The sequence below is a fragment of the Arachis ipaensis genome, chromosome B07, assembly GCF_000816755.2.
Source record: "Arachis ipaensis cultivar K30076 chromosome B07, Araip1.1, whole genome shotgun sequence".
Lineage (NCBI taxonomy): Eukaryota > Viridiplantae > Streptophyta > Magnoliopsida > Fabales > Fabaceae > Arachis > Arachis ipaensis.
Window position 1 is genome coordinate 5,236,487 of NC_029791.2, and position 14,767 is coordinate 5,251,253.

General features: G+C 33.8%; 1 protein-coding gene across 3 annotated transcripts in view; it reads left to right on the plus strand.

The window, feature by feature from the left end:
* Window positions 1-363, plus strand: part of LOC107608616 — a 2,157-nt gene extending 1,794 nt beyond the window's left edge. For all 3 annotated transcript variants that reach the window (XM_021107098.1, XM_016310360.2, XM_021107097.1), the window contains 2 exons: window positions 1-2; window positions 88-363. The exon at window positions 1-2 is cut by the window's left edge and continues 142 nt beyond it. The gene's annotated coding sequence lies outside the window, so the exon portion shown is untranslated. The remainder of the gene's footprint in view (window positions 3-87) is intronic.

The following is a 14,767-nucleotide window of genomic DNA, read 5'->3' on the forward strand; positions in this document are numbered from 1 at the left end:
TGGCAAGATTTCCTTGTTAACCAATGTTTGTGGAGAATACTGTCTAACTTGATTACATTTATATAAACTGTGATTTTGATGATGCAGGGTTGCTGATTGGCAAGTTTCTTGTTCTTTTGATGGATATATCATTCTATATGGTATACAACTGATTCATTTCTTTTTGAGACACTTTGTGGAGACACCCTTTTCTTGTCTCCAAAAAATGTTGTACATATAAGTTGATAGACTTGGAAGAAAGTTGTGTAACATTGTTACATCATAAGGGAAATAGGGTCCTTGTTTTTACTTTTGGGAGAGTAAAAAAGAAAGGGGAGGGTTATACTTATTTTTATGTCTTTGCCAAATTTGAACAATAAGAGTGAGAATCATTTTGTCACCTTTTCATGTGCCTAATTGATTTATCATTGATGTCATGCCAAATTGCATATGAGAAATATAAAGTATAGGAACCATAGAATTAAACTAGAAGCTCTTCTATGCCAATAGAATGAGAATTAAGAACAAATGCTCTAAAAATGGCTACAATGTTTCAAGCTTGACATATAATTTCGTTACTCAAACTTTAAGAAAACTCTTGCAAAAATAAAATATTATTAATATGAGAAAGTATTGGGACTTGGGAGACCATAAGTTTAGTGTATAATGTGTACAATAGGGGTAAAAAGAAAATTAAGAGTAGATGATAATTAATTTAATTAATATTTAATAATTTTTCATTTTGAATTCAAAAAAATAAGTATTTGCAATAAGTGGTAGTTACATGTACCGCAACTCCCCTTTTCCGTATGTAATTTCACTTCTTCAGAGTCTTCTTCTCGCCTCATCTCTTCCCTTCTCACCGGTCCGTCGCCGCCCAGAGCACTCGCCGATGCCGTCCTGCTCACTGCGGACGTTCGAACACCCCCTTCGCGCACAAAGAGCGATTCGCGCAGCCCCCGGCAGCTGGCGGGTTTCACCGTCGCAACATCTTCATCCACAACATATAAGGGATAGACGAGGCGGTCGTTTCATACGTGCATCACCCCGTGCTATACATCCACAATCAATGAAGATACATAATCAATGGCAGAGATGGGAAAAAATTTGTTGGTCCATAGCTTTGGTTGCTATGTATCCACATATCCACAATCAATGAAGATATAGAATCTTTAGCTCTCTTTTTTCTCTTCTTTAACTCCTCTGATTTAATTCTGCCCTCTTTCACAATCTGGTCGTTGTCGACTCTCTCCAACCCGCAAATGTGATGGATGTTCAATTCACTAGGGATGTAGATAGTTATTTTAATTCTTAATGGTCACTGCTACACATGCAAGCAAAAACGGCCTACAAGTGTTACAAGTTGGCCCACCCCATAAAAAATACACGCGCACTCACTCACTTTGAATGGAGCGTCATTTACACGCGCACAACTCAACGGTTGCGCTTCGCAAAAAGCGCTCGTTATGGCGCACTCTTCCACTTCTCCTTCGAAGAAAATACAAACCGTCCATTTTCGTGCAACATTCCAAACTGAAGAGATAGAACTCGTCGCGAAGATTAGCAGAAACCATCAACACAGGATAGAGCTCTCCATCAACAATCTCCAGAAAAAACGAAGATATATTACTCAAGGTACGTTACTATTTTACTCATCTTGTAGATTTTCCACATTTCAAAATCGAAGAACTAGGTTTTACTGTTCTTCTACGTTTTACTGTTCTTCTTGTTCTAGCTCTCATTTTACTGTTTTTAATGTTCTTCTTGTTCTAGATTTTACTGTTCTTCTTGGTTCTAAGTTTTACTATTCTTCTTAGTTGTTCTAGGTTTTACTGTTCTTCTTGTTCTAGTTCTTCTCGTAACTGATGTTTGGGAGTATATTGCGTAATTTGGTGGGTGTATATGGAGTAATTTATTGGGTGTATATGGCATAATTTGTTGGGTGTATATTTCTGAACTGATATAATGTAATATAATCAACTGTTGCAAGTGTTCTAAATATTGCTTGTCCTTGGGTGTATATTGCTTGACCTTGTATATTTATGCATGTTTGAGTGAATTGGAACATCATTTTGAATTGATCTAATTAAATACTTATAAGAATCCATATTCTATGGGTGTATCTGACTGATATCTATGGGTGTATTTTTCATTTCAGAAAAAATGGCAGACAAAAATCAAGCTGGAAAAAATGTAAGAACAAATATATGTCTTTGATCAAATCAGTTTTTCATAATAGAAATATATCTGACTCTAATTTTGCTTTGTTTACAGCAAACCAAAGACCTTAAGTGTGCAACCCATTTATTAAGTGACAAATTCAGAAATATGAGCGAGGAAAAGAAAGAAATTGTTAGGAATTTGGAATTTGGTGGCCTGATGCACATCTCGCCGCTAAGGGTGCATCACCAAATATTAAGGGAGTTGGCTAACTCCTTTAAATTAGGGGAAAACAGACTCGAAACCGGCTACGGTTCTTTTAAAGTAAGACCAAAAAATAAGAGGCTGTGCTTGGCATCAACGCGTCAGGTAACTCGCTACAAACATAGGTGTATATGAGCCATATTCAGGTGTATTTCAACTGATGCTTGGGTGTATTTCAAGTGATTTTCATACTATGTTATTTTCCTTTTTGAAGGAGATCTATTTTCTCAGAAAGTCAATTATAAGGATCTTTCTGAAGACGACAAACAAATTTTTAGAAGATTTCAGGGGAAGACCCTCAAAAATCTGACAGATGAGATGATGGCTATTGGTGTTGATAATAAACAGGATCGCCTCATGTTCAAGAGGATTTTCATCCTCTATATACAGATGGCGTTCCTGTTACCAACAACAATAAACAAAATCTCCCCTGTGCGCATGGCACCAATTTTCAAGATGGACACAATAACAGAGCGGAACTGGGGAGCACATGTTTTGAATTTTATCATCAAGGGCATAACAGATTACAATCTGCAAAAGAAAAAGGCAATTGATGGCTGCCTGTTTGCCCTGATGATAGTTTACTTTCATCTATCAAAAAATAAAGACAAGAAGAGGGCAGAAAGACCTCCAGAACCCTGGATTGCCAACTGGACTAAAGAGCAGTTAGTTGAAAGAATGAGGGCAGAAATGGAGGAACATATGGTAAGTGAACAAAATATCTTGGGTGTATTTTATTTACCTGAATGCTGCTAACTAAAATTTCTAATGTTTCAGGGAATTGTAAAGATGGCCGAAACAAAGGAGAAAATGAAAGAAATAAAGAAAAAAGAAAAAAAAAAGAAAAACCAAAAAAATAAAAAAGAAAGGCAAGTTCATCATCATCATCTGAGACTGAAACAGCTGAAAGTGAGGTCCATTCTACCTCTGAGTCTGAAACTGAAGAAGACTCAGAGGATTCAACAAGGAAACAACCCACCTAAAAAGCCAAAAAGTAAGTAACATACTTGGATGTATTTTTGTTTATCCAATTGGGTGTATTTTGTTTATCCAGTTGGGTGTATTTTGTGCATTCATTTGGGTGTATTTTATGAATTCATTTGGGTGTATTTTATGAATTTATTTGGGTGTATTTGGTGCATTTATTTGGGTGTATTTTGTCCCTTTTAGTATGTTTATAAATAATAATTGTTTGCCTTCTAGAATGGAGTCCAAAAAAAGAAAGAAGATTAAGGAGGATTCTAATTCAGAATCTGAATCAAATGATGAGTAATGTTCTAAAATTATTACTGCTTTCCTTTGGGTTTATTATCAAGATTTTATGTATTAACAGAGCGTCTCTTATTAACTTTTAGAAGCGAAGAATCATCACCAGTAGAGAAGCAAAAAATAAAGAAAAAGACTTAGAGAACACCACAAAAGTAAGCACTTCTTTGGTTAGTATTTTGTGATCAAATTAATTTTGTATTTCTGATTCATACTTATTTTTTCCCCCAGGACACAATCCAAAAAGAAAAAGGTCATTGTTGAGGATTCATCTCCTGAGCAAGCTCAATCCTATCATGGGTACAGTACTTTGTAAGCTATATTACCATCTATCATCAAAATTATATTTGTTAACATGTTCTTTTATGCATGTACTGTCAGATCTGAAATTGGAACTAAAGAATTAAATGAATTCTTAAGGGAAAACAATGAAAAATCTGCTGCACAGGGGTATGTCTTGTCGGGGTGTATATTTTAGATTTTAAGGTGTTTTCATTGCTAATAATTGTTTGTTGTTTTCCAGGGAGAAGGAAGCTGACCTGCGATCGACGGAAGGTCACTATGTCTCATCTGAAACGTAAGAAGCTTTATTTGATAAAATATTCTTATCCTGATTTAATAGTATGGTATTTTTTATGAATAACATGTACTCTATTATGTTTAGAATACCGGATGTAAACTTAGAAAGTGATGATCCTTCATCTCAAGGACACATAGACCAAAGTAGCGTAAACAAACCAGCAGAAAGCATGTAATTTCTCTTTCAAATAACAGTTACTTTTATTCTTTTATTGCCTTCTACTTCTAATTCTGTATATATTTTTTTAGAAAAAAAAGTCCTTTAATGTTTTATTCGAGGAAAAAAAGGCAGGAAAAAAAGCAAAAATTGCAAGTATGTAAGTTCTCAAAAAACAAAACATGTCTTTCTTTTGAATGCTTCAGGTGTATTTTTTATTTTCTTAGGGTGTATTTTAGGTTGAGTCTGGTTGTAGAGTCAGCCAGTGAGCCAACTGAAGAGAACATGATGGTTGTGAGGGAAGAGACACAGTCCGAAGCGCTTGCAATGTGAGTTTTTCAAGAAAATTTCAACCTTATAACCTTTTTATTTTCGGAGGCTTTGTTAACCTTTTATTTTTCTTCTTGTTTAGAGTTCCGATTCAAGTTTGTCTACCACTGTCCCAAACAACCACTATGTCAGAAATTGAACAAACACCTGAGACAGAAAATGAACCAACCCCTGTGCTACAAATTGAAGGAACTAAAAAAGGTAAGAAATAGTCTTGGGTGTGTATTTGGTTACAATTTGGGTGTATATTGCCCCTGTTGGGGTGTATATTTTCACGATTGATCCCTGACTAGTTTTTTTATAACATGATTAATTTTATGTAACCCTGCAGCCCTCCCAAACCCCCCCCCCCAACAACTTGAAGAAAGCACACCCACGCTTCCCCCAACTCCATCTAAAATGTAAGTTCATCAGAGTAAAATCAATGTTTGGTTATCATTCGTATATTCTTATTCTTATAATACGTTATACATGATCATGCAGTAATCCAGCCCCAGAAGACGCTGTTGCGCTGATGATGATGGCACGGACAGCATCGTATGTTCCTAAAACATATCCAATGCCATCATTCAGCCTTGGCTTGACTGATTCAAGCCAAGAAAAAGCAACAACACAGGAGGGAGCGTCAACGCAAGATGGAGGGAGGGCAAAAACTCCAGAAACTCCAAAACTGCTAGAACAATTAGGGGATCTGGTACAAAAAATTACAAGTGGTGGGGTGACAACAAAAGAAAAAAGTGGCGGAGAGAGTTTCGAGAAGTTTGAAACTCCTGCGAGGACGAATGAAGATACTTCTGACATGAAAGAGAAATGTTACCTCTGGACCATACGAGTGAAGACATACGCAGATGAACTAACTAATGAGTTTGACAAGATCTGCACACTCCAAGTCCAAGATAGATACACTTTGTCAAAACTCCACCTTGCATCACTCGCAGCTGAAATGCATATAGAAGCTGAGGTAATATTACAATAACATTAATGTTTTTATCACCAAAATTAACTGCAATGCTGATTGATGTAAAATTGATTTCGGCATCTTTTTCTAGATTGTCTCTGCCATGTGCTTCATCCTAAACCAGCAAAAGATTAAAAGATTTCAAGAAGAAGTATACTGTTTCTCCCCTGATATTGTGGTAAGGGTTGCTTCAACGAATTTTGGGTGTATTTTCTGCATTCCTTCGGGTGTATTTTCTGCATTCCTTCGGGTGTATTTTCTGTGTTAAATCGGGTGTATTTTATGTGTTCATTTGGGTGTATTTTCTATGTTAAATTAGGTATATTTTCTCTGGACCATACGAGTGAAGACATACGCAGATGAACTAACTAATGAGTTTGACAAGGTCTGCACACTCCAAGCCCAAGATAGATACACTTTGTCAAAACTCTACCTTGCATCACTCGCAGCTGAAACACATATAGAAGCTGAGGTAATATTACAATAATATTAATGTTTTTATCACCAAAATTAACTGCAATGCTGATTGATGTAAAATTTATTTCGACATCTTTTTCTAGATTGTCTCTGCCATGTGCTTCATCCTAAACCAGCAAAAGATTAAAAGGTTTCAAGAAGAAGTATACTGTCTCCCCCCTGATATTGTGGTAAGGGTTGCTTAAACGAATTTTGGGTGTATTTTCTGCATTCCTTAGGGTGTATTTTCTGTGTTAAATCAGGTGTATTTTATGTGTTCATTTGGGTGTATTTTCTGTGTTAAATTAGGTGTAAGCTGTGTATTCATTTGGGTGTATTTTCTAGATTCGTTTGGGTGTATTTTCTGTATTCATTTGGTGGTTCACAATTTTTGCAGAACATGGCCATTGCAAATCATCCATAAGGGGTATTCTTACGGCCTAAAACGAATAAGCCGTTCAAGGTGGAAGACTACTCAATGTTTATACCCTTCTTGGACCATAAAAAATTAGCATCGCATCGTTATGTAAGTTTTCATTTCTAAAACTTCTTATTACCATTTTTTACTTATGTGCCAAATAAACTAAAACATTGTTCAATCTGAACATATTTCAGATATTTGCACCTATTTGCCATTTACAACATTGGTGGTTATGGTTGGCTGATACAAGAAAGTGAAAATTTTATATAGTCAACCCATATCACATGAAATCTCCGTCCGATGAGAGAACTGCCCTGAATACATTCATTGTACGTTGGTTCTGTGTTCTGTATTTTAATAGTTGGGTGTATTTATGTTCAATATAAGGTGTAACTTTGTGCTCCTTTGGGTGTATCCCTTTATTGTCATGTATTCTGTATTACTGATTTGTTTTGTGTTTTAAGGGATATGTAATTTCACGAATTAAAGTATATGCTGGGGGGCACCTCTGAAGACAAGGGACAAGGACAAGGAAATTGTACCACCATACCTTCACATCTCAGACCAAAAGACAAGGTATAAATCTTTCACTCTGAAAATGAAACTTTCCTATATGTAATTTGTAATTTATTTTCTTGGTTTTCAGCTATGACTGTGATATCTACGTAATGAAGTGGCTTGAGATATTTCAGTCCGCAAACATTAAAAGGAAAAAGTATGAGTGGGACAATTGGACCCAGGTAAATGTGTTTAAAACTAAATAACTTTGTATTACTTTACTCAATTAACATGGTTGGTTAAACAGAATATTCTTTTTAACTGTAGGACGAGGTGGACCACTTTAGAGTAGAATGTGCTTCCCGGATTCTATTCCATAAAATGAATCAAGATAAAGCTGAAGCCATTAGAGGAAGTAATGCAATAAGACTGTCCAAGCCATCCTCATTGTTATTGAGTCCATATTGTCATATAGATTCTAAGGATATTGACACTGATTAATGTAACTGTTATATATAGTCTTGTAACAAATTGAACACATGCTATAAAAATTTGCCAATTATGAGTAAAATTCTCTCTGCTGTATTCAAAATGTCTGAATTACAGGTACTATAATATGAAGGAAAATATCAAACCAAATATACACCCATGACCTGACATTTTTTACACCCAAAGAAAGTTGAATATACACCCAAAATTCTATCCCCCTGATGCTTTATCCCTAAAACCTTGAATCCTAAACCCTAAACCCTAAACACTAAACACTAAAACCTAAATCCTAAATACTAAACCCTAAACACTAAAACCTAAACTGTAAACCCTAAAACCCTAAAACCCTAAAACCCTAAACCCTAAACCTTAAAACCTAAAACCTAAAACCCTAAACCCTAAACCTTAAAACCCTAAACTCTAAACCCTAAAACCCTTAAACCGTAGTAAAAAAAAAACAAACAATATTTTATAACATAAACAATAGATTGTGAAATATATATATGTATATATATGTAAAATGTGAAACATAAGAAAATTCACAAAAATACACCCAAAAGAACAGTGCTTTTACACCCATATTCTGTAACTATACACCCAAAGAGTTATCCGCTGATGCTGGTACCCTGAACTGATAATTCATAACACATCATTGATATTGGCTGGAATTTGAATGCACCACTGATGCGGCATCAAAGAGGTTTAACTGAATATAACAAACTCACATATTAGCTAAACTATTAACGAGAAAATTAAACTTAATTACCACATATTTAAAGAACATCATTTTTACCTCATTTAAAGCTTTCGTTTTCTTCTTCTTTGTGCCATTTGCAATCTGTTTGTCCAACTTTGAACCTAGCTTATTTTTTGGACGTCCTCTTGTTCGAATCCTTGGAGGACTTTGAAGCTCGTTAACGGATTCCAAGTTGGCGTCTTCGTGAGATAAAGAAGATGTCCCCTTCCTTTGATTCCATCTCAACCATGACGTTATCGTACGCATGGTGCAGAATTGCAGTCAGCTCCTCCAATTCTGATGTAAATTCGCAAATATTTTGCGAACGAAAAACCAATTCGTCAAACCTCTTGCTTCTTGGCTCCAACAGTGGCTCGTCGTGGCTACTCTTGATGTGTGTGTGTCGCCTCTTTACCTTCTTGCTCCATCGTTCCAGTATATATCTAGGTGACACTTGGCTTACTCGTTCAAAGCTTAACACGCTTAGTGCGTGACGGCACAATATCCCTCTTGACTCGAATAATAAGCATTGACATTTTACCTCGACTGCTACTGAGTCGTAAGTAACCACAAACTTGTTGAATATTGAGCTGGAAACTTCTTCTCCAACTTCATATACTGAATAGCCTAGAGCGGAATTCGTTAATCTAGTGATGCAATTTGCCTTTCCTCTGAATTGTGCTTGGACTTCCCTAAACTTTTAATGAGTGTACACATCTTGAAACTGAGCTTCAATGGAGGATTTGGTTGCACACGGTATGACCGTATGAAAATCTGCAGCATCTGATTCTCTCTCTGCTTGCTCCCTGCTTCCGAGACAATTATCGTATTGTTTGACAAATTGAATAAGCGAGCTGTTTCGGGTAATAAACTTGTTAAAAAATGAATGCATGTTCTCGCTCCTTTGTGTGCTTCTCATCCCTACCCAAAAGTGGTGATCCAGATAGATTGGAACCCATATATGACGGTCTTCATAGAGATCTGCAGAATACACCCAAAAACAGACTATAAATACACCCGAAAAAAATTCAATTTACACCTCTGCTGTAGATTTTAAACAAACATTACCTGAAAGCCATTTGTTGTCCACAAGACCAAAATTCAGCAGAAAATCATTCCAATTCCTATCAAATGAGTCTTTACTATGAGAGTTCCAAACAACTTGGCTCATTTCTTGTTCAATTTCTGCATGTCCCTTGTACCCGTTTAATTTGCTTGGAATCTTCTTCATGATGTGCCAAATACACCAACGGTGAATTGTTGTTGGCATACAAGCCTCTAAAGCCCTTTTCATTGATGCACATTGATCGGTGAGAAACCCTTTCGGAGCATTTCCTCCCATGCAACGAAGCCAACATTGAAATAACCATTTGAATGATTCAATTTCTTCGCTTTTCATCAAAGAGCATCCAAGAAGTGTTGACTGACCGTGGTGATTCACCCCGACAAAAGAACCACAAACCAAATTATACCTGAAACAAATTACCATAGTGCAGAATGAAAAATTATTACGTACACCCAAAAAATGATTTTATACACCCAATATACACTTCTGCGGCAGATTCATAAAAAAACATTAATTTAACATCATAAACAGGGACAGTTTATTACCTGTTTGTATTGTACATGGTGTCAAATGAAATAACATCTCCGAAATACTCAAAGGAAGCTCTACTTCTTGCATCAGCCTAAAAAGCCAACTTAATCGATTGATCCTCCTCGAGTTCAAGCTCAAAAAAGAAATTCTGATTCTTCTCTTTCATTCTTAACAAATATTTTCCGAATTCCTTCACATCTTCTTGTTCAGAAACATTTCGCACTTCTCTCGTAATGTAATTCCTCACATCCTTTTCAATAAAATTTAACTCGCGGTGACCCCCAGCTGCCACAACAAATGATTGGTAAGTTTTGCTTGGTCTAATACCAGCCTCCTCGTTATTCTCTATTGTACGATGAATGGACATGCTTAGTTCCCTGTGCTGTTTGAGCATCTCTGCTTTAATTGGACAGCAAGGGTGTGAATGATGCAGCACAACTTTTGAAATGATCCAAGCACCAACATCTTTCAATGTGTGTATATAAATTCTTGCTGGACAGTTTAAACCGGCTGTCGGATTTATCTTCTCGGTCGGAGATATTTTAGATTTCTATTTTTCTTCTCTGCTACATGTAATCAACTGATTCTTAATCTCGTTTCCCTTTCTATTTGTGCTCCGAACTCTTGTATAAAAACCTGCAGCCTTGGCGTAGTCCCTGTAAAATTTTCCAGCATCTTCAATGGTGGTAAAGGTCATTCCAACCTTCGGAACAAACTGGTCATCAACAACACAGAGAGGCTGCAGAATACACTATGTCAAAAACAAAAAATACACCCAATAATGTCTGATCTACACCCGAACAACAACTCAACTAAAATAAAAAAAAGCGATAAACTGTAAATACACCCAAGCTTCCCCTAAAATACACCCAAAAAATTCTTATCTACACCCGAGCATCTGCTATAAATTGCAGATAATTAATCAAAACTAATACATTAGATTCAATCCACAGATTTATGTTCACGCATTAATTTCACAGTCAATGATCACCAATTATTCATCTAGACAATCATAGACGAATAACTGCATCAAAATTCAGAGTAATCGTAATTAGCTGAATGTAAATCAAACCTCAGAAACTTCGTTAAATTGAAATTCATAATCCACTTCGCCCTGATTCAGCTGACAATCTAAGGTTGAATCATCCATTATCTTCAAAACGAGTTCAAAATTTGATTTCAGAAACCAGAAAATCGAAAAAAATGAAGCTAGAGTTACAGAGAGAGGAACTCACATCAATGACGAAGAACAAACCAGTGATAAATGAGGGAAAAGAACGATAAAAAAGGCAAGGAAAGACACGCGAGAAGGAGAACGAAGAAATTTGGCAAGAAGGAGAACGAAGAAGAAAACGAAATCTTTTAAAATTGGAAGTTATATATTCGCACGTTTTGTTATATAGCGCGTGAAACCTACGTAATAGTAGCAGCACGTTTTGAGCGTTAGTTTTAATTGGACTTGTAAGGCATACAAGCCTTAATCGCTTGTGTGCGAAGAATTTCTATTATTTTAATAACGACGTGGATGGTTGTTTGTTGACGATCTCACAATGGTGATGGAGGAGGGGATACAGGGTGGCTGCTTATTGGGGAGAAAGAGCGATGTCAGGGTGAAAACGGTTACTGAATGAGAGTTTTTGGATTTAGGGTAATTTGTGGAGTGGTTTTTATTTTTTACTCCTATTTGGCTTAATAACCAGTCTATTGTACACATTGTCAAGATTTCTCATTATCTCTCTAGCAGAGTTCAATTAATATTTTATCATATTAAAAAAAATCAAATTTCACAAATCCTTCTCCAAATAAAATTAGGATCATGTACAATATTTTGCATATTTTATTTAGGGCAAGTTACCAAAATAAATTATTCGCAAACTAATATTACCAAATTACAACTTTTAAATATTGCATACAGAAATGCAACTTTTACATATTTATGGAAACTGCGAGAGGAGTTGGGTGGATTAGGAATTACACGTAAACTGCTAGAGAGTATAGTGGTTTACATTAGAACACAGACAAGAAGAAACCGCGACAACCCTCGAGTGATTTCTTCACGAATGCCAAAACTGAATAAATTGTGAGAAGGGTACAGCGATTTACGATGTTCCAATCTTAACCGTTATACCCCTTTAACGGTTTACGTGTAATTCCTAATCTGTCCAATTTCTCTTGTGATTTCTATAGTTCTTCTATCACATTTATTAATAATAAAAAATAAAATCAATAACGAATTAGATCTTCCATTAATCGTAATAATCTTTTTGTCGATCCTAATCTATTAAAATTTTATCTTTGATCCACTACATCCCTATAAAATTGTGAAATCGTGTTTCTTAGAAAAATCAATCGATTGGATTCACAAAACAATTGATTGAATTTCAGGTTTTCCATAATTCAATCGATTGAAATTCTGGTTTCCCACAAAACAATCGATTAAATGTTAAATGATAGTATGATTTTTTCAAAAATCAATCAATTGTAACTTTTACACAATCGATTAAATGATGTTTAGAATGTAGATTTTTTTCTAATTCAATCGATTATTCATGTTAAAAGCAATATGAAGAAACACGAATGTTTTGTGAATATTTTATCTTTTTTACTTCTCCTTGAGAATTAAAAATATATGCATCTTGATTTATCTCTTTATCTTTTTTTTACTTTTCCTTTTAAGAATTATATATATATATATATATATATTTAGGATAATTTGAGTATTTTATCATCCTTTCAGAGATTGTAATTTAGGTAAAGTTATTACTTAAATATATATTCACTGTTGATTGAAGCAGGATGCACTTTTGATTGAAATACTTTTTCCTGCAACAAAAAATAATTTATCAATGGATTAACCATCAAAAACGCTCCCGAATTATTCAAACGCTGACAAAAATATATCTAAATTTTACTATCTATAAAAATACCTTCAAATAATTTAAAAACACAACAACAATACTCAATAGTAAATATATATTTTAAAAAAATATCTTAAAGATTGAATTTTGATGCAATTTTTTGCAAGCATGATTATAAAAATAATATATTATTATACATAAAAATTGGTAATTTTTTGTTAAGTATATAATTTTTTATAATTATTTTTGTTAACAACCAATAATACTTTTAAAAAATTACAAAATAATATATACTTAACAAAAAATTACCAAATTTTAAGAATAATAATATCTCATTTTTTTAATTATGCTTACAAAAAATTGCATCAAAATTAAATCTCTAATGTATATTTTGAGAAATACATATTTAATGTTAGTTTTTTTGCAAGATTATCTAACATTAAATATGTATTTCTCAAAAAATATATTAGAGATTGAATTTTGATACAATTTTTTGCAAGCATGATTAAGAAAATGAGATATTAGTATCCTTAAAATTTGGTGATTTTTCGTTGTGTATATATTTTTTTGTTAACAACTAATAATACTTTTAAAAAATCACAAAAAAATATATGCTTAGAAAAAAATTATCAAATTTTAAGAATAATAATATCTCATTTTTTTAATTATTTTTGGAAAAAATCACATCAAAATTCAATTTCTAAGGCATTTTTTAAAAATATATATTTACCGTTGGGTATTGTTGTTATGTTTTTAAATTATTTAAAGGTATTTTTGTCGATAGTAAAATTCGGGTTCATTTCTGTCAGCGTTTAAATAATTCGGAGACGTTTTTGGTGGTTATTAAGCATCAATGGGTGATTCTAAATGAAAAAATAGATATGCATGCGGAAGTTTTATTTGCATTGATAGTCTCAAGCTTGCGCTATGTTCCCAAACTTAAGGCCACATCCAATACTCCTGCTACAACCTTTTCTTTTCCATATTTTCATCTAATTGGGACACTGCTCGAATGTTGAGAGTGACTTGAGACAATGAGATAAAATTTTTCAACCGGTTTGTCTCTTTTGGCGGGGTGTTTGTGAGTTGAGTTTTTACAGCAAAAGTAAGTGAATGAAAAATCTCAGTTATTCTTCAAACCCTTCTCATTCCTTCCTTTTCCTTCTAAAATCTCAACTCAGATTCACACCCTTTGCGAATAACACAGCTTACGGAAAACAGTGAATATATATTAATCCCATGTTCAATCGGTTGAATTATGAGAACGTGAAATTCAATGGATTGTTTTGTGAATCAAATTCATTGATTTTTTAACAAATATGATCTTACAATTCTATACGAATGTAACGGATCAAAGATAAAATTTTAATCGATTCGAATTACCAAAAAATTATTACGATTAATGGAAGATCTCATTAGTTATTGTTTTTGTTTTTGATTATGGAAAAGTATAGGGTACCAATATACTATCTGCCAACTTATTGCCAACAATAATTAATTATTATATTTTAAACACATGTGTAAAGAGACACATCCAAAAAATATATATATAAAGACACTTCCATTAGACACAGCCATAAAAAAGATATTTTTGTTAGACACATGCACAAAGACACTTCCGTTAAATACAGTCATAAATAAGAGTTGGCCAGAAGTTGGCAGAAACGCTGTTGGTAACGTAGCGGGATGAATAATAAAATAATAATTTATAAAATCAAAAATAGATTTTATAATTAAATCCTTTGCCGTGTTACATATCTAATTAATCTGTTTTAAAAAAAAAAGCTAATAAAAAAATAGAAAAATTAGTATTTGTTTGTCAAAACCTTTTTTCACATCATTTATATTTTAAATATTTTATGTATTTATCTTTCATATGTTCATATGTATGATAGGGTAGGTTATGTTAGATAATCTATATTGTATGACTCTAATTTATATATATGTATATATGCATATATATGTCATATTTTATTACTAACCAAATTCGAACCAAATAGAAAATAGAGTTAAATATTT